The sequence below is a fragment of the Salmo trutta genome, chromosome 4 (genome assembly GCF_901001165.1).
Source record: "Salmo trutta chromosome 4, fSalTru1.1, whole genome shotgun sequence".
In the NCBI taxonomy this organism is placed as follows: domain Eukaryota; kingdom Metazoa; phylum Chordata; class Actinopteri; order Salmoniformes; family Salmonidae; genus Salmo; species Salmo trutta.
This window is the reverse complement of record NC_042960.1, coordinates 45,408,888-45,430,066: the sequence shown is the minus strand read 5'-3', so window position 1 is coordinate 45,430,066 and position 21,179 is coordinate 45,408,888. Positions and strand designations below refer to the sequence as shown.

The window sequence follows — 21,179 nt, the reverse complement described above, 5'->3', positions numbered from 1 at the left end:
ATAACCCCAATGATAAAGTGAAAACATTTTTATACATACTTTTGTAGAAGTATGTGGACACCCCTTCAAATTAGTGGATATGGCTATTTCAGCCACACCCGTTGCTGACAGGTGTATAAAACTCAGCAGACAGCTATGCAACCTCCATAGACCAACATTGGCAGCAGAATGTCCTTACTGAAGAACTCAGTGACTTTCAATGTGGCACCGTCATAGGATGCCACCTTTCCAACAAGTCAGTTTGTCAAATTTCTTCCCTGCTAGAGCTGCCCCGGTTAACTGTAAGTGCTGTTATTGTGAAGTGGAAATGACTAGGAGAAACAACGGCTCAGCCGCAAAGCTGTAGGCCACAAGCTCAAAGAACGAGAACAGAGTGCTGAATCGCGTAGCGTATAAAAACTGTCTGTCCTCGGGTGCAACACTCACTACAGATTTCAAAACTGCCTCTGGAAGCAACGTCAGTACAATAACTTTTAGTTGGGAGCTTCATGAAATGGGTTTCCTTTGCCAAGCAGCCGCACGCAAGCCTAAAATCACCATGTGCAATGCCAAGCGTCGGCTGGGGGGGTGTAAAGCTTGCTGCAATTGGACTCTGGTGCAGTGGAAATGCGTTCTCTGGAGTGATAAATCACGCTTCACCGTCTGACGGACGAATCTGGGTTTGGCGGATGCCAGGAGAACGCTACCTGCCGCAATGCATAGTGCCAACTATAAAGTTTAGTGGAGGAATAATGGTCTCGGGGGCAGTTTTTTTTCATGGCTTGGGCTAGGCCCCTTAGTTCCAGTGAAGGGAAATCTTAACGCTACAGCAGACAGTGACATTGTAGACTATTCTGTGCATCCGACCGTGTGCAACAGTTTGGGGAAGGTCCTTTTCTTTTTCAGCATGACAATGCCCCCGTGCACAAAGCGAGGTCCATACAAATGATTTGTCGATTGTTGTAGGATAACTTGACTGGCTTCAAGCCCATCGAACACCTTTGGAGTGAATTGCAATGCCAAATGCGAGCCAGGCCTAAAGCCCAACGTCAGTCCCCTACCTCACTAATGCTCTTGTGGCTGAATGAAACCAAGTCCCCGCAGCAATGTTCCAACATCTAGTGGAAATCCTTCCCAGAAGGGTGGAGGCTGTTATAGCAGCACAGGGGGGACCAACTCCATATTAATGCCTATGATTTTGGAATATGATGCTCGAGTGGGTGTCCACATGCTTTTGGTCATGTAGTGTATGTTTTCACACCCCTGAGTCAATACATGTTAGAATCGACTTTGGCAGCCATCACAGCTTTGAGTCTTCTGGGTAAGAGCTTTGCACACCTGGATTGTACAATGTTGGCACTTATATTTTTGTTATTCTTCAAGCTCTGTCAAGCTGATTTTTAAGTCAAATCTGTAACTAGGCCACTTGGGAACATACAATGTCATCTTAGTAAGCAACCTTTGTGTATATTTGGCTTTGTTTTAGGTTATTGTCCTGCTGAAAGGTGAATTTGTCTCCCAGTGTCTGTTGGACAGCAGACAGAATCAGGATTTCCTCTTGGATGATTTTTGCCTGTGCTTAGCTCTAGCTCATATCTTTTTTTATCCCCCCAAAAACTCCCTAGACCTTGCCAATGACCAGCATACCCATGACATGATGCAGCCACAACCATGCTTGAAAATATAGAGTTGTACTCAGTGACGTGTTGTTGGATTTGCCCAAAACACAACACTTTATATTCAGGACATATATTTTTGTTGCAGTTTTACTTTAGTGATTCATGGCAAATAAAAAGTAGAGGCTTTCTTCTTTTCACTCTGTCATTTAGGTTTGTATTGTGGAGTAACACAGTGTTGTTCCATCCTCAGTTTTCTGAAATCCCTGAGCAGTGTCCTTCCTCTCCGGCAACTGAGTTAGGAAGGGCCCCTATATCTTTGTAGTGACTAGGTGTATTGAAACACCATCCAAAGTGGAATTAATAACTGCACCATGCTCAAAGGGATATTCAATGTCTGCTATTTATCACTGGAAAGAGACAAGCAGTCCCAGCAACTGATGCCAACTGCGCCGCGGGATCCAAACTAAGAAGCTAGCTAGCTACCAATAACTTTCCAATACACTTTCAAACAAACAAAACCGAGCTCAACCTTGTTCCGCATTGAACAGGAAGTGACATCCAGGTTAAGCGAGCAGTGTGATAAGAAGTAGGCTGCCAGGCAGGTGGGGATATATGCTTGTGGCCATAACACCCAGGCCTGGTTAGTACTGTGACAGGAGACTGCCTGAGAATACCAGTTGCCATAATTGCACTGAGTCCATGCAACTTAGTGTGAGTTAAGCGCATTTTTAGTCCTGAGCTTATTTAGGTTGCCGTAACCAAGCGGTTGAATACTTATTGACTGAAAACATTTCAGCTCTTCATTTTTAATTGATTTGTAAACCATTCTAAAAACATAACTCCACTTTGACATTATGCGGTGTGTGTGTGTGTGCCAGTGACCCAATCTACATTTCAAATTCGGGCTTTAACACAATAAAATGTGGAAAAAGTCAAGGGGTGTGAACTTTCTGAAGGCACTGTATATGAATAGGCTCTAACACACTCACTGAAGACTTTTTCACTTTTCTTCTAAATGTATTTACACTTCTAGTTCTCAGCGGTCTTGAGTGACTGTCCCATCTGAGGATACTGTAGAGAGGTGATAGAGGAATTTATGAGGTGGTGTCATAAACCTAGGGGGCCAAGGTGAGAGGGGTAGGGGAACGAGGTCTGTGAGTGAAGGCATGCAGAAGACCAGCGATGAAGTGCTTCAACAGCCATTACTGCCGTTGAGTCAGTTTCTGCAGTAACATGGACTGTTAAAGGGAAAATACACTCAAACTATCTTTTTGGTATTTTTACGTTAGTCCTCTGATATAGTCCCAAAACATTAATCCACTCCTGAAACAGTCCCAAAATGTTTTGCATGTCAGCAGTCAAGTTGTCAAGATGTTTGTCTTTCAAGAAGTGTCACCGGCCACATGATGATGCATGATATATATTGTGATTATCACAATTCTATATGCAAATCGATATTGCGATTTGATGTTCCAAACTTATTGCTCTCTGTCTGTTGCAGAGAGACGAGAGCGCATGATAATTATTTCAGGGAAATAAAAATGATGGCTCACTAGGCTATTTGGAAAGATTGACAACCATTTTAAAAGGATGAAAAATATTGGAGTTTTTGCGCAGGTACAGCAGGCTTAGCGCCAGCTAAAGCTACCTACAGTAGCAAAAAAATATGTACTTGGAGTCAAATATAGATATAATATTGTCCCAGAAATATTGTGATATGTATCGATTTTTATTTTTTCATCACTAGAATAGCCTGCCTGCCTCCCTCTGCTCTCGCTCCTCTTCCTGTTCTCACCCTTTCTCAGGGAGAGGTTTTATGCCGATCCCCTTTTATCGTGTGTGTGTGCGTATAAAAATGCATGAGCATTTGGGTGTCCGTTTTTGTTCCTCTCCAGCATGCAATGTGCACTCTGACTGAACTCTGAGAGCTAACTATTGTGTGTTTTTTGCCCTCCACTGACCAGCCCTCTGAAAGACATGTCCAGGCTAAATCATGTGGACACTGCTGCTCAGCGGGCGTTCATTCTACCACTTGGTTAGGAGTCCCTTCAGCGCTCCCTCTCTTCCCCCTCTCTACAAGCTGTAATGGGTTGTTTTATCAGTCCCTGGAGACAGGGCAGTGCCAGGTTAGAGGAACGTGTGTGTGGGAGGGAGGCCCTACTGCAGCTTTGTTATCCAAGTCTTGCTCAGTGAAGCACCTTCAAAGAGCATTAACTACACACTAGAGTATTTGTTCCTATGCTTGAAGACTAGTGTCAGTACTGTCAACTATTTTGTGTATATGTCAACACCGTTACACTAAATAAACTCTGATGGAGAGAAACATATACAGCAGTATTTTCCTCTTTTAAAGACGAATACAGTGAGGTTCGATTAGTATTGGGACAGTTACACATTTTGTTTTTGCATCTACTCCAACACGTTGGATGCATTTGATACAAAGATCATACCCCCAAGACATGCTAACATTTCACCATTACCAATAACAGGGGAAGTAAGCATTTTTGTCAGGGTATGATATTTATGCCTCAAACTTTCTCGCTTATCATTATTCAGGATTATCCGTAATGTTAGAATCCACATTTAGAGATTCTCCGGTACTTTTTTTGTATATTTTTGTTTTAGTGATGCACCGATATGACATTTTTAGCTGATACCAATATTTTCCTTGCCCAAAAAAACCTGATGCCGATATACAAATGTTTAGCGGCCTTTTAAACATTCTAGTATAGTTAACTTCCCTGGGCTAGGTGGGATGCTTGCGTCCCACCTAGTCAACAGCCAGTGGAATCGCATGGCGCGAAATACAAATACCTCAAATGCTATAACTTCAATTTCTCAAACATATGACTTTTACACCATTTTAAAGACAAGACTCTCGTTAATCTAACCACATTGTCCGATTTCAAAAAGGCTTTACAGTGAAAGCAAAACAATAGATTATGTCAGAGTACCCTGCCCAAAATAATCACACAGCCATTTTCAAAGCAAGCATATGTCACAAAAACCAAAACCACAGCTAAATGCAGCACTAACCTTTTGATCTTCATCAGATGACACTCCTAGGACATTATGTTATACAATGCATGCATGTTTTGTTCAATCAAGTTCATATTTATATCAAAAAACAGCTTTTTACATTAGCATGTGATGTTCAGAACTAGCATACCCACCGCACACTTCCGGTGATTTTACTAAATTACTCATGATAAACGTTCACAAAATACAACAATTATTTTAAGAATTATAGATACAGAACTCCTTTTATGCAATCGTGGTGTCAGATTTTTAAAATAGCTTTTTGGCGAAAGCACATTTTGCAATATTCTGAGTACATATCACGGCTAGCTATTTTGACACCCACCAAGTTTGGGGCTCACCAAACTCCAGAATTACTATTAGAAAAATTGGATTACCTTTGCTGTTCTTCGTTAGAATGCACTCCCAGGACTTCTACTTCAACAACAAATGTTGTTTTGGTTCCAAATAATCCATAGTTATATTCAAATAGCTGCGTTTTGTTCGTGCGTTCCGGTCACTATCCGAAGGGTGACGTGCGAGCGCATTTCGTGACAAAACATGTCAAAATATTCCATTACCGTACTTTGAAGCATGTCAAACGCTGTTTAAAATCTATTTTTATCATAAAATAGCGATAATATTCCAACCGGGCGACGTTGTATTCATTCAAAGGCTGAAAGAAAAAAATGGAGAATTCTCGTGAACGCACCTTTCAGTCTCACTGTCCCCAGGCTGACCACTCACAAATTCTCCTGCTGTTCTTTGCCCAGAGACAGCAGACACCCCATTCCACTTTCTGCTGCCTTCTGAGAGCCAATGGAAGCCTTAGAAAATGTCAAGTTACAGCAGAGATGCTGTATTTTTGATAGAGATGCAACAGAAGGATAACAAATTGTCAGACAGGGCACTTCCTGTATGGAATCTTCTCAGGTTTTGGCCTGCCATATGAGTTCTGTTATACTCAGACACCATTCAAACAGTTTTAGAAACTTTTGTGTTTTCTATCCAAATCTACTAATTATATGCATATTCTCGTTTCTGGGCAAGAGTAGTAACCAGTTTAAATCGGGTATGTTTTTTTTATCCGGCCGTGCAAATACTGCCCCCTAGCCCCAACAGGTTAACACACACACAGGCAGTGGTCTAAGGCACTGCATCTCAGTGCAAGAGGCGTCACTACAGTTACTGGTTCGAATCCAGGCTGTATCACATCCGGCCGTGATTGGGAGTCCCATAGGGCGGCGCACAATTGGCCCAGCGTTGTCCGGGCGTCATTGTAATTAAGAATTTGTTCTTAACTGTAGAATTTTTAAAAATGTTAAAAAAAATAAAAAAAAATTTATACATAAGGTAGTATGTAGACCAGCTATTCAAACAGTTTGTTCGGAAATCTTGGATGAATCATTGCAACGCACAATTCAGTCATCATGTGCTGTTTGAATCAACATTGTCTGAAGGCTTTCCCAAAAAACCTTCACAATTAAATGTTGACTGCAAAGTGGGCTAACCTGGCAGAATTATATGATTTGTATCAATCGCGGTGCGTTTATTTAGCTAACTCTGCCGTCACATGCAGCCTACTGTACAATACATAAACACTGCAAGCCAAACACAACGGACTCTTGCTAGGCACACCCTCTACATTTTTGGGGGGGATTGTTCCTAGACCTCAAAAGTGGTCTCCTGATGTGGTTTAAAGGTATACTTTGGGATTTGATGAACTTGTGGATACCATTTCTATGTCTCTGTGTGCAATTTGAAGGAAGTTGCTAACTAGCGCTAGCGCAATTGCAAACTAGTGTTGGCTCGTGAAATTACGTCTAAATTCCTTTATACTGAACACAGAGATATAAAAGTGCTATCCATGAGTTCACCTGACTCACAAAGTATCCCTTTGTTATGGACGTAGAATTTTTATTTTAGTGGACCTAGAAAAATAAAAGCAGTTAAACAGAATTTACCAAAAGATGAAACTGTAGAGTGACTGTTTCAATCACTAACAATAACCTTTTGTGCAATCTCCAAAAAAGGTGATTCCCCCCCCCCCCCCCCCCCCCTCCAAATGATCAATGTAAAAATGTCAAAGTTCATTGTTTGTCTATGGAGGGTAGGTCATTATAGGCCATTTTCTCCGCTCACAAATAAAAGATAACATTTTAAATGGTGTGAGCATCATCCGCTTTCTCAGGCCATTATTCTTTTATTTTGGGCCAGTAGCTTTGGCCCGGTGTGCCACTGGCAAATTTTGCTGAATGTCAAGTCCTGCAAGGGCATAGTGATTTAAAAGATGGCCCAAAAAAAGTGTGTGTGTGTGTGTGTACACACACAGTTCCTTTGGAAAGTATTCAGACCATTTGACTTTTTCCACATTTTGTTACGTTATTCTAAAATGGATTAAATACAAATATCCTCAGCAATCTACACACAATACCCCATAATGACAAAGCAAAGTTTTGTTTTGTTAATTTTTGCAATGTATTAAATAATAACCTTTTTAATTACCTAAGTATTCAGAACCTTTGCTATGAGACTCAATTGAGCTCAGGTGCATCCTGTTTCCATTGATCATCGTTGAGATGTTTCTACAACTTGATTGGAGTTCACCTGGGGTAATTTCAATTTTTGGAAACACACACACACACACACACACACACACCTGTCTATATAAGGTCCCGCAGTTGACAGTGCATGTCAGAGCAAAAACCAAGCCATGGGGACAAAGGAATTGTCCGTGGAGCTCCAAAACAGGTTTGTGTGGAGGCACAGATCTGGGGAAGAGTACCAAAAAATGTCTGCAGCATTGAAGGTTCCAAAGAACACAGTGGCCTCCATCATTCTTAAATGGAAGAAGTTTGGAACCACCAAGACTCTTCCTGGAGCTGGCCGCCCGGCCAATCGGGGGAGAAGGGCCTTGGTCAGGGAGGTGACCCGATGGTCACTCTGATAGAGCTCCAGAGTTCCTCTGTGGAGATGGGAGAACCTTCCAGAAGGACAACCATCTCTGCAGCACACCACCAATCAGTACTTTATGGTAGAGTGGCCAGATGGAAGCCACACCTCTTAGTAAAAGGCACATGACCGCCCACTTGGAGTTTGCCAAAATGAACCTAAAGAGTCTCAGACAATGAGAAAAATACTCCTCTGGTCTGATGAAACCAAGATTCTAACTCTTTGGCCTGAATGTCAAGCTTCTAGTGTCATACCTAAGAAGACTCAATGCTGTATTCGCTGCCAAAGGTGCTTCAACAAAGTGCTTAGTAAAGGGTCTGAAATACTTATGTAAATGTGATATTTCAGTTTTTTTATTTTTAATAAATATGTAAATACCTCTTACTTTGTCATTATGGGGTATTGTGTGTAGATAGACAAGGGGATTTTTTAAATTTATTTTTTGCTCAAGGGCACATCAACAGATTATTTTCACCTTGTCGGAATGAGTATTTGAACCAGCGACCTTTCGGTTACTGGCCCATTGCTCTAACCGCTAGACTACCTGCCGCCCTAGTCATCATTAGCCTGGTTCTGTATAGAATGGAGGAACATTATGGGACATGGTCATGTCAGTATCGCTGCGCAGCTGCTAAGATTTTTTGTGACCAAATCGTGCTGGTTCCATCAATTGAAAAAGTTCATAGCACCAGTGGGAAAAGGTCGTCTAGAGCCTTGTACACATTGACACATGTCAATGTTTAAAAAATACTTTGTAGTTGCTAAAGTTCTAGTGCATGTCATTATTGTAGAAGTGTTAAACATTTTTCTTATTTACAGTAAAAGGGACTCCAAAATGACACTAGGGGCGTAGACTTTCATTAATTTCCATTGGGCACAACATAATCTGAAACATCAAAAACGATTTGCAAATGTATCCAAGTTTGTAGTGTCACATTACATACTAGGAATATGTGACAAAATACTAACCTTTCTGACTGCCGTAATACACACACACAGCCTAAGTGAATTTGTTCAAATACCTTAGTCGCTCCATTTTAGGGAACCTCTATGTACAAAAAGTGCTGTAGTATCTAAACTGTTTACCTGATATGGATAAAAAATGTAAGCTGACCGTCTGCACTTTAACCTCCCATAGTCATTGTGTAATCAAATCCATAGTGCTGGAGTACAGAGCCAAAACAAGTAAGTCTAAAAACAAGCCTATTTAAAAAGGTAATATTACTTAATCTAGCGTGATTAGTAGTGTAAAATGTCATCCTAAAGCCCTTCCGCATACATGCGTCGGTTCGGCTGACACCTAGTCAAACTCGGCGAACTGAACGAGTGTGCTCGCATACTCCCTTAAAAACTAGAAGAAAGTTGCAATCGTACTGTTCGTCCATCTTAAGACACCATAACCAGTATACACTTTCTCAAAATAGTCAGATCACTGACAGATTTCTTAAGTTATTTTGACAGTTTTGCAGAGATCGTAGTTGCGCAATTTTACATTTAGCATTTCTCAAAATTAAAAATGTGCATGAATTATGTCTCTCGTAGAATGACAACAAACTGTTCTTTGAAGAATCCCTACTGTTGACCAATCACTGGCGAAGGGGCGTAGACTTTGCTACCGACAGATGAAAAAACCCTTGCTGAAGAACAAAATAAGCATCACAAAAAGTCATCATATGCACAAATTGTTCTAAATTGTTTGAGATGGGAGCATGCGGGATGCCTTTAGCCTTTTTATTGAATGTGTGGTGGGGAACATCTGTGGCTATTTAGCTGCTCCACTACCTCCCAACAACCTGCAGGGGGATAGAACAGAAAATAAAATGGAGAAAGAGGGGCATGAAGTCACTGAGTGAGGATGGAGAGGCTCTGCTGAGTTTCAGAGGGGTGGGTTAGTGGAGGGTCTCTCACACACACACACACACACACACCTCTATCGCTCTCCAGCTCATAAAGCAGTCCTAACCCAGCTCTTACCATAGACCCCTGCGGAGATGGGCCCAGCAGGATCAAAGCTCAACATGCCTCCACAGTACTGCCTGCTGAACAGCTTCAATCAACATGGAAAGCACACAGGAGGTCACATAGATGTACTATAGCTGAACACTCCCCATCTTAATTTCCTTTGGCTTTTCCCTGTGTGTGTGTGTGTGTGTGTGTGTGTGTGTGTGTGTGTGTGTGTGTGTGTGTGTGTGTGTGTGCCCTAGCTATGTTGGATGAGAGGAAATTATACAGCTTCCACAGGCTTTACTGTGCCTGTCAGTACCAGAGCCAGGGCATTGTTCTTGCCTGGCCTGCGAGTAGAGAGAGGATGAGATGGAGTGTGTTTGAGAGAAGGTGTGTATCAGAGTGAAAGTGCAAGGTGTGTGTTTTAGACAGGGGTGCCTTTGCTTTGTCAGGTTCCAGCATGTCAGCTCTCTAAAGTCTATTCCACCCAAAAGCCCCAGGGCCCGACTGGCACGTTCTCCTGGGAAAATAACTGGGTGTTGAAGCTGGGCAATATGGACAAATCCATATCACTATAAATGTACTGAATTATAACGATCAAAAGAATGATACATTTAGGTTGGCCTACTTTTGTATATTACAGGACCATTGACACTACTACTTTTTGAATGTTGTAACTATCAATTGTATTCTTAGCAATAGCCCATATTAGCACTTATTTCAATTCAAACTTCACATTTCTTGTATAGGTTAATTGTCATGATTATCGATATCGGTAAAATGTGCTCAGAATGTCAAATTTATATTAACAGAACATGTAACTCCTGTAATAAAGCAGCCGATAAAATGTAATTTGCGGGATAACACCAATCTCAACAGCACACCTGATGCGTGTTTTTCCAAATGTGACAGATGAAAATCTGTGAAATTTAGAGGGGAATACGACTAGTATTGTGCCTTTTTGGCTTCTGGCCAACAAAAGAAAGGAGATATGAAAGAAATGCTGGTTTCAATGGCATATGAGGAAGTCTTTATAAAAGAATTTCCTCCATGTTTCTGGTTGGATTTTGCCTAGGCTTATTTGATGCAAGGTAAGACATGCCTCTTATGAAGTGAAACGTTCAGGTTTCAAATGATTTAAGCTCGTGTTTTCATAATGCCTACTGCCTCCAACTCGCATTGCAAAGTGGTGGGTGACTTGCTGATAGCCTGCCTACAGTTGCCTGTGCACTTGAATGGCGAATGGGTGGTGCGCTTCAATTGAGGAACAAAAATAGTAGCAATTTATTTTATTGTGGCCATCAACTGTTTTTAACATGCGATTGCATTTACAATTGTTGCGCAATGACTGGATTTATAAAAGCAGACGTTTTTCTCCAGCAGCAAACAACTGAGGAGCTGCAGGATAAATCTAGCTGAAATTAGGCTCTGTATGCTGTGCGTGTGATTAGTTGTTGGATAAGATGCATGATAACTAAAATACACACAGGGCCATTTTAAATTCCACAAAATTATGCTAAGTGAACTATAGACCGATAAGCATGATGGGGAAATGTGTTTCCATCAATGAATAAAGTGCATTATTTTGCAGTGGGATTGTTTTTCTCCCGGTCATTTTGTCGTCAAGTTTTCTTATTGGCTGTTAATTTTTGTTATCGGCCAAAAGCTGGCAATTGCCGGCTAACGGAAACTCGCTCGCTCTGTCTCTCTGTCTCTGTGTGTTAAAGGGAAGCTTGGAGGCTTATACCAGTTACTCATCATAAACACAGAGAGAGAGAGATTGCTGGGGGGAGGTAGAGACTGAGAAGGAGAGCAAGAGGGAGTCGGCGAGAGGCTATTCTTGCTGTGGCAACAGCAAGCTACTGATCAATCATTAAAAGGATAGCTCTAGCTTCTGGCATTTAACCCATTGTTCTACTTACCCAGAGTCCGTTGAACTTGTGTATATTAGCATTGCTACTGTACCTGTGGATTTCCAGTCATTGTGCTAATGCTAGTTAGCATTGGTTCGTGAAATGACATTCATACTGCTCACAAAGACATAAAAATGGTATCCAGAAGTTCTGACCTTGCGTAAGTAGAACAAGGGACAGAATCTCACAGTATCCCTTTAATCATTAGTGGGGGAAAATGCACAACAAACCCTAGATCAGTGGGGTCAACATTGGATTTGCTACATGGTGCTTGTAGACCAGGATAACCTTTGACCTCTTGGTGACCTCTAGTCCTCGGACCACTCCTGACTCCAGTCATGACACCTGGCTTGTGATGAGGCAAGATGCATTTAACATTGTGATGGGATGTGGGACAGGGTAATGTTGCTGTAATTAACCCACATTTAGTTTAGTTCTAGTTTCACTTGACATGACAGTTGAGTGTCTCACTAATAGGAACATTGAACTTTGATGCTAAACGCTCCTTAATGTCCTGCGTTGCTGTAGTGTAGACAGCATAAACTCCATAGGACTCATAGTGAGATCTCAGGCAGTTTCCTATGAGCATGGTTCTAGTGACGGAGCTCTTCTGGCTATTGTTCCCCTGCCTTATTACTCCACACATTAACTGACTGACTGACCCACCATAACAATCTGCACTGCTGCTGCCTGTACAACACTTCCTCTCCTCCCTCCCTTTCTTCCTACTCGTCTGTCGCTGAGCTCCGGCCCTCCAGTCTTAAGCAGGAGAAGCTGGGACGAGACCAGGCTGGCTGCTCCCCTGTGGCCCACAAATAAGGCCAGAGGCATTCACACAGAACACTCTCTAGTCCCCCCACACGTGCACACTCCCACACACAGCACACTCCCGCACACTCCCACACACAGCACACTCTCACACACACAGCCCACACGTGCCAGCCTGCAGCACCCTTTCACTTACCAGCTGGAGAATAGTACAGAGCTACTGACACAAAGCTATGGATGCAAGGACGAACCAGCCGTAATATCAAAATGTTAGTTTTATTAAGCATGTTTTGAATCTATATTGTGTTTATATATTTTGTTATCAGCATATATATTTTGTCTTCTGGTGTGTGTGGGGGGGTGAGTAAAATCATGCAAGGTCAGAGCTGCTGCCAAGATTGGAGACCAGCAGAATTTCACAAAAAGACTGGAGCCAGGCTAACAGCCAGCATGTGTGTGTGCCTCAATGTCTGTGTGTCCTGTTGAGAACATACCTGTGTGTCATCTGAGTATTCTCAATGTGTTTGAGAGGGAGAGGGTCTGTGCTCTCTCTCTCCCATCATCACTAGGGACTGAAACTTTACCGGCCCTCAGATTTTTACCCAGCATTTGGCTGGTGGTAGTTTAATGCTAGGGCTGGGCGGTAAGCAGTATTTTTACCAGTATTGATGCGTGGAACGGTTTGGATTTTTACTTCTGCTTACACAACGTTATTTCAATGTTAATTGTTTTATATATATATATATATATATATATATATATATATATATATATATATATATATATATATATATATATATATTCTTACTGTCCTTAAGAGACTGCTAACAGCTGAGAACTGCTTATTTTCTAGCAAGAGTTTGCCACATGTACTTTTTTTTTTGCCATGAATTGTGCTTGTGAGGCAGTACTGGCGCTGAAGGCGCTCACTGGGCCCAATTACTTTTTTGCCATGGATCTTGCCTGTGAGACAGTGCTGGTGTCAAAAGCACTCTAGATATCGGCACAATGCCCCTTGTGGCAAAAGTAAGAACTGCAACTGAATCTATTGAAATACATGGTCATAGAGAATAATTATTCTGATAAAGTAAAAGTGACTAACAAAACAGGCATTCAAATACCAAAGAATAACACATGAGTTAAGGAAAGTTTTATGAAAATGCGAAAATATTTTTGATTTAACAGTATCAAACTTTTTAAATCAGAGCAAAACCTCAATTTAACCTCCAACTTGCTATGTAACCCATGGTTATAGATGAACTCCGTCATTTAACATTAAAATAACTGTCGTAGAAAAAAGAAGCTGCATGAAGACGGGACGGCTGCGCATTCATGCAGATGAGTCAGTTTTTTACGGTAACATGGAGTCTTAACAACTTGATGACACTTTGTTGCTCCTGGCTGAAACTAGCAAATAAATATTTGGCTGTGTAGGCAATGCCCCCCACAACGCAGCAGCACACTTGGAAATAGAATGGGTTTGGAACCTCAAACCCTGACAATTTGACTTGTAAACTCATGGGTACACTCGCAATGGCTGCCTACTATTGTGATGCAATAATTTCCATAATGTTAATTTGAATTATGTTAACTGATGTCGGTCATGCAATGGAATGTATTTTTTTGTAATGTCAGTTGAGTTGAATCAACGAATCACAGCACATATTGAATGGCACACTACCTGCTTTTACTCTAGGTTGAAGACAAGCTATGCTAGTTAGCAATGGCGCTAGTCCCAGATTTGTGACAACGTAGTTTTTACCGGTATATTTTCGACTTAGCTTTGCTCCTATGGGTACACTTGCAATGGCCAGTCCATCCATTACGCCATCATTTACTTGAATAAGGCCGGCCGTTCTATTCATTCTATTTCTATGGCAGCATATATAAACACATTTGGGCTCCCGAGTGGCGCAGCGGACTAAGGCACTGCATCTCAGTGCAAGAGGCGTCGCTACAGTACCTGGTTCGAATCCAGGCTGTATCACATCCGGCCGTGATTGTGAGTCCCATAGAGCGGCCCAGCATCATCCCGGGTTTGGCCGGGGTAGACCATTTGTAAATAAGAATTTGTTCTTAATTGACTTGCCTAGTTAAATGAAAATAAATACATAAACCTTTCATTCAGGAGCAAGGAAGAGGAGAAAATGTGCGTATATTTGAACGGTTAGACTATTGTGGAGACCGTGTGGTCATTTGGCTGGACAATTATCGTCATCCAAAATTCCATGACCGACAACCCTTAATTCAACTGCACACCAGCCAGAGACCGTTGTTTGTTAGCTGTGTTTCTGTAGTGCTCATGTGATTGCAGAGTTAGCAAAACAAATGGCCACTGGATTGATGCAAATAATCCTGATGTTCTGCCAGGTAGGCAGGGGTGCCAGGTAGGCACCCTGTAGTTAACATTACATTTGTATCTTCAGAAAGTTGAAGGAAAACACCACTGATGCATTTTGTTCATGTTTTATCTTGGGAAAAATGTATGCATTTTCTAATGAGTTCAATACTTTTAGTTGATTTCCTACTAAGTTCAATAATTGAATTCCATTTTAATGACTGGATTCCTTGATTCCATCAAAGTTATAGGGCCCTACACACATTGTCACACAGCGGGTTAGGGACACAAGCAAGGTGTGTTACAGTCCCACTCAGCACAGGGGGGTGAGGGGTGTGTGTGTGACTTGTTCTGCAGAACGGTGTCTGAGCACACGTTGTCCACAGTGAAACCCTCTTCACACAATCACTTAACAGCAAGATGGCGCAGACGGACACGGTCAACCTGTTTCTAGCTCCTAGACAACTTTGCAGTATTTTTATTATTTATTTATTTCTTACATCATTTGCTCAGCACGTTTCTTGTATTATTACCCACAACCTGAAATGACTTTTGGATATTAGATCAGTGGTCACTCACCATAAATTCAACTTCCCTGACCTGGATCCTTTGTTTAAACATGGACAGATCTATTCCGGGGGCTGCGCTAAAACGCAGACGTTGGAAAAGAGGTCAGACTCAGGCAGCGTGCATACCATCCACCACTTCAGAGTATATTATTTGCTAAATTCAGTCCCTAGGCAATGAAGTAGACAAGCTCAGGTCGAGTATCTCCTTCAAGAGAGACGTCAGGGACTGTAACATACTCCCCTTTTACGGAATCATGGCCATCTCCGGTCATATTGTACCCGTCCATTCATCCAGTGGGGAAGAAACAACTCTGTGAAAAAGGCGTTTACGATTTACAACTTCTGGTGTGATTGTGGTAACGTACAGAAACTCAAGTCCTTTTATTCTCCCGATCTGGAATACCTCACCATCAAATGGCGACCGCATTACCTCCCGAGAGACTGTTCTTCCGTCATCGTCACTGCCGTGTACAGTGCATTCGGAAAGTATTCAGACCCCTTGACTTTTTCCACATTTTGTATCGTTAAATTGATGGCATCAATCTTAACACAATAACCCATAATGACAAAGCAGAGGTTTTTGCGAATGTATAAAAAAAATAAAAACGGACATTTTACATAAGTATTCAGACGCTTTTACTTAGTACTTTGTTGAAGCACTTTTGGCAGTGGTTGCAGCATTGAGTCTTGGTATGACGCTACAAGCTTGGCACACCTGTATTTGGGGAGTTTCTCCCATTCTTCTCTGCAGATCCTCTCAAGCTCTGACAGGTTGGATGGGGAGCGTTGCTGCACAGCTATTTTCTGGTCTCTCCAGAGAAGTTCGATCAGGTTCAGGTATTGTATTTATTATGGATCCCCATTAGCTGCTGCCAAAGCAGCTCTTCCTGGGGTCTTCTTGGGGTCCAGCTAAATTAAGGCAGTTTATACAATTTAACAACAAAAAAAACATTACAATACATTCACAGATCCACAACACACTGTGTGCCCTCAGGCCCCTACTCCACCACTACCACATATCTACAGTACTAACTCCATGTGTATGTATTGTGTCTCTGTGCCAATGTTTCTGTTGCTTCACAGTCCTCGTTGTTCCATAAGGTGTTTTAAAAAAAAAAAATTATCAGTTTTTTTAAATCTAATTTTACTGCTTGCGTCAGTTACTTGATGTGGAATAGAGTTCCATGTACTGTGCGCCTCCCATAGTCTTTTCTGGACTTGGGGACTGTGAAGAGACCTTGTGGCATGTCTTGTGGGGTATGCATGGGTGTCCGAGCTGTGTGCCAGTAGTTAGACAGACAGCTCGGTGCATTCAACATGTCAATACCTCTCATAAATAAAAGTAGTGATGAAGTCAATCTCTCCTTCACTTTCATTCAGGAGAGATTGACATGCATATTATTAATCTTAGCTCTCTGTACATCTAAGGGCCAGCCGTGCTGCCCTGTTCTGAGCCATTTTGCAATTTTCCGAAATCCTTTTTTGTGGCACCTGACCACACGACTGAACAGTGGTCCAGATGTGGGAAACCTAGGGCCTGTAGGACCTGCCTTGTTGATAGTGTTAAGAATGCAGAGCATCTTCTCCCCATATTAGCTACTACTGTACCAATATGTTTTAACCATGACAGTTTACAATCTAGGGTTCCTCCAAGCAGTTTAGTCTGGGCTCTGGCGGGGCCACTCAAGGATATTCAGAGACTTGTCCCAAAGCCACTCCTGGGTTGTCTTGGCTGTGTGCTTAGGGTCGTTGTCCTGTTAGACTGGGGCAAAGTTCACCTTCTGAGGTCCTGAGCGCTCTGGAACAGGTTTTCATCAAGCATCTCTCTGTACTTTGCTCTGTTCATCTTTCCCTCAATCCTGACTAGTCTCCCAGTCCCTGCCGCTGAAAAACATCCACCCAGCATGATGCTCCCACCACCGTGCTTCACCGTGACGCTTGGCATTCACGCCAAAGAGTTCAATCTTGATTTCATCAGACCAGAGAATCTTGTTGCTCATGGTCTGAGAGTCCTTTAGTTTTTTTTTCTTCTGAGGAGTGGCTTCCATCTGGCCACTCTACCATGAAGGCCTGATTTGGTGGTGTGCTGCAGAGATGGTTGTTCTTTTGTAAGGCAATCCCATCTCCACAGAGGAACTCTAGAGCCCTGTCAAAGTGACCATCGGTTTCTTGGTCCCCTCCCTGACCAAGGCCCTTCTCCTCCGATTGCTCAGTTTGGCTAGGCGGCCAGCTCTAGGAAGAGTCAATTCCTTATGTTAGCTTAGTGATGTTGAGAGCGAAAACCTGAAAATGGAGAAAGCTAAAAAAAATGTAACTGATTTTATAGGGCCCTATGCGTATCGACCTGGTTGCAGTGACATGGTGTGTGTGTGTGTGTGTGTGTGTGTGTGTGACTGGCTCAGTGGCCCCTCCTTAGTTTATTTTTTTTTTTACTTTTAGCCCTTTTTTTTCGTGGTAACCAATTGGTAGTTAGTCTTGTCTCATCGCTGCAACTCCTGTAAGGACTCGGGAGAGGCGAAAGTCGAGAACCGTGCGTCCTCCGAAACACCGTACACCTGGCGACCATGTCAGCGGCCAGCCATGACGGAGCCTGGACTCGAACCCAGAATCTCTAGTGACACAGCTAGCACTGTGATGCAGTGCCTTAGACTACTGCACCACTCGGGAGGCCCCCCTCTTAGTTTTTGATCAATACTCTCTCTCTCTGAGAACATCTCTGACCTGCTTTGATTTAGGGGTTGTTCTTGTTTGTCTCTGACAAAATGAGTTCTAAGTTCACCTAGGCTACATGTTAACATCACTGTTGCGAACTGTTCAGAAATGGCTCTTAATGAAAACTGACAATGTCAAATACTGGATGACTAATGTTGACGCTATTCACTCTGGCTTTAAGACTATAAAAGAGAGAGCGACGCTACAGTGTTTCTCTGCATCCCACACTTTGGGTCTTACCAAGATGCTGCAGTCTGCATCGTTTAGCAATGCATGAGGCTGGCTGGTGCTGTGGGAGTTAGCATAGCGTGCGTGTGTGTGTGTGTGTGTGTGTGTGTGTGAAAAGCGACATATAAGGGTGTCAGACCCAGTCCTGCACTGCTGGGTGGCTAATGGCTAGAACATACACACATGACCTCACTGTCACGTGCCTGTTTTTTTTTTTTTTTTACCTGGATGCAGCAGCTTTTGATCCTGACCCCGATCACACAGACACACACACGGCCAAGCCTGTAGTCTCTAACAAGGGACAGCTAACTGTCACACCAACAACATACTAATCCTATTTGTCTGTGGAGACTTGTGGCTCTCATCACTGGGCCAGACCAACTGGTTCTCAATATAGATGTGGTGTTTGGAGATGAGATTATAGCACAGCTCACATGGGTCAGTGACTGTGGCCTGAATAAAGCTGTTTCTAGAGGAATGAGTCAGTCTGAAGGTGATGAATGCTCTGCTCTGTCCTCATATCAGTGTTTTTGCAGTCAGTCAGTGGCTGGGCTGTCTCTTAGTGTGTGGGTGTGGGGCATCCATTATCCTTACTCACAGCCAAGTGTATGCACACTCACTCACCAGGGTTTAGTTTAGCTGGTAATTGGCGGCGTTTGGCAATATTTTTTTAAATGCTAATAAATAGAATTTTTGCCCGCCTAATTGGGGCGGCAGGTAACCTAGTGGTTAGAGCGTTGGGACAATAACCGTAAAGGTTGCTAGATCGAACCCCCGAGCTGACAAGGTAAAGATCTGTCGTTCTGCCCCTGAACAAGGAAGTTAACCCACTGTTCCTAGGCCGTCATTGTAAATAAGAACGTATTAACTGACTTGTTTAGTTAAATAAAGGTAAAATAAAAATTGACCGGGAGATGGAAAGTTCAGTCCATGTAAATACATTTGACCACCATGCTTATCGATCTATTGGTTCTTTTGCAAGACTTAGTGGAACTAAACTGTGGCTTGTGTATTTTCGTGTGTCTTATCACACACGGACAGCAAACAGAGACAATTTCAATGAAAAATCCCTTGTCAGACAGCACTAGAGCTGCTACTGCAGCTCCTCAGCTGATTGCTGCTGGTGTGAAACATCTGCTTTTATAAGCCCAGACATTGCGTAACAATTCTAAATGCAATCGCCTGTTAACCTTAGAGTTGATTACCGCTGGCCCACGGAAATCAAATTAGCATAATACAAAACCCCCATAGAAAACACTTCAGTTTAAACTAGAGCTGTTTTTTTTGCTTGGTGTGTCTCAATCAACCACATTCGCAGCCGTCATACCGCTCAGAACGCGTCTCCTTTCTGAGCGGTAAGACGGCTGCGTGGTCCCATGGTGTTTATACTTGCGTACTATTGTTTGTAAAGATGAACGTGGTACCTTCAGGCATTTGGAAATTGCTCCCAAGGATGGACCAGACTTGTGGATGTCTACAATTTGTTTTCCTGTAGTCTTGGCTGATTTTGTTTTGATTTTCCCATGATGTCAAGCAAAGAGGCACTGAGTTTGAAGGTAGGCCTATCAGAAGCTTCTAAAGCCATGACATCATTTTCTGGAATTTTCCAAGCTGTTTAAAGGCACAGTCAACTTAGTTTATATAAACTTCTGACCCACTGGAATTGTGATACAGTGAAATAATCTCTCTAAACAATTGTTGGAAAAATGACATGTCATGCACAAAGTAGATGTCCTAACCGACTTGCCAAAACTATAGTTTGTTAACAAGAAATTTGTGGAGACTCCAACCTAAGTGTATGTATACTTCTGACTTCAAGTGTGTGTGTGTGTGTGTGTGTGTGTGTGTGTGTGTGTGTGTGTCCCACATCTACCTACACACGGTTAATGTTCTGGAAAAGAAATGTATAGCTCAGCTATTAGACAATTCTTTAGTAAAGGTTGAGTTGTCTATTGTTCAGCTAATAGCCCATCCTGCTACGCTTGTGAAAAACGAATAATACTTTTTCCCCTTTCCACATGTTAAAGAGTCAAATTGATATCGTGTTTTTAGCCACAATCTGGCCCCAACCACAATTAAAACATTTGAGCACAATCGAGAGCGTGCTGGACTTCGGGCTAGAATGTTGAGGGTTTGAAACCTGCTCCCTGCTTGTTTCATGACATTATTATGTCGGTCTCAGAGCAAATAGCCTGGATTGTTACTCCCATCTCATTCCTCGCTCTCTTCCACGTGTCATTCAGCACGCTTGTGGGCGTGATGGCAGGATGTACTGTTTTTTATTCTGTATATATGAGTTACAAATCAGCCTTTTCTTAAATTATGTTTCTAGTCTATTGCATAGTTACAATGTGTAATCATTGATGTCCCAGGAGCAGGAGTGGTAAACACTGTTGAAGTGTATAATTGTAATAATCCATGCAGACACAGCATCATTCAAATAATGGAGTTTGATACACCTGGTATTGGATTTGACTGAATTAAATTTAACTTTATGACAAATGTTTGTCTCTACATTAACTAACATATTCCTCTCAATTGTAAATTTTTTGCTTGATTCGTTATGACGTTATAACTTCTTACATTTGCTTCCCCTGTGATGTTTTGTCAGCCATCTTTGCTGAAGAAAGTCACCAGGTACGGGTGGCTCCGTCAAACACCGCGATATGATTGGTTATATAAACACCGTGGGACCCAAATGCATAATTAGTGCTCTAACTCCCCCTTGTGGTGGTCTGGAGCAATGAAGCCGTGATGCTGGGTACCTCTAAGTCACGCTGCGTAAGCTCGCAACTTTTAGAGGAACCACTGTACAATGCGTTCAGAAAGTATTCATACACCCTTGACTCAGAGGGGCGGTGATCCTCAGAGCATTGAGCTGCTGTGTTGTTAATGTGGACTCACCTGTCTGTCTGTGGATCATCATATCAGGAGCTGGGTTTGTGATTGGGACCTGTTTGTGACGTGTATGCGATGTCCGGGTTCTCTCGCCATTCCCTGAGCGACGGTCTGTCTTTTGGTGAGGGGCTGGGGAGGTGTTTATTCCAACTAGGTATGGACTGTTAGGTCCTCAAGTCTATGGGATTGTTGTGGCTTTCGGTATGAACACTTTTACAGCCATTACCACACCTTGTGTCAT

At 42.4% G+C, this 21,179-nt stretch overlaps 1 protein-coding gene across 5 annotated transcripts in view; it reads left to right on the top strand.

The window, feature by feature from the left end:
• Positions 1-21,179, top strand: part of LOC115192447 (ras-specific guanine nucleotide-releasing factor RalGPS2) — a 153,737-nt gene that overhangs the window by 10,675 nt on the left and 121,883 nt on the right. The gene's annotated exons all lie outside the window — the stretch shown is intronic.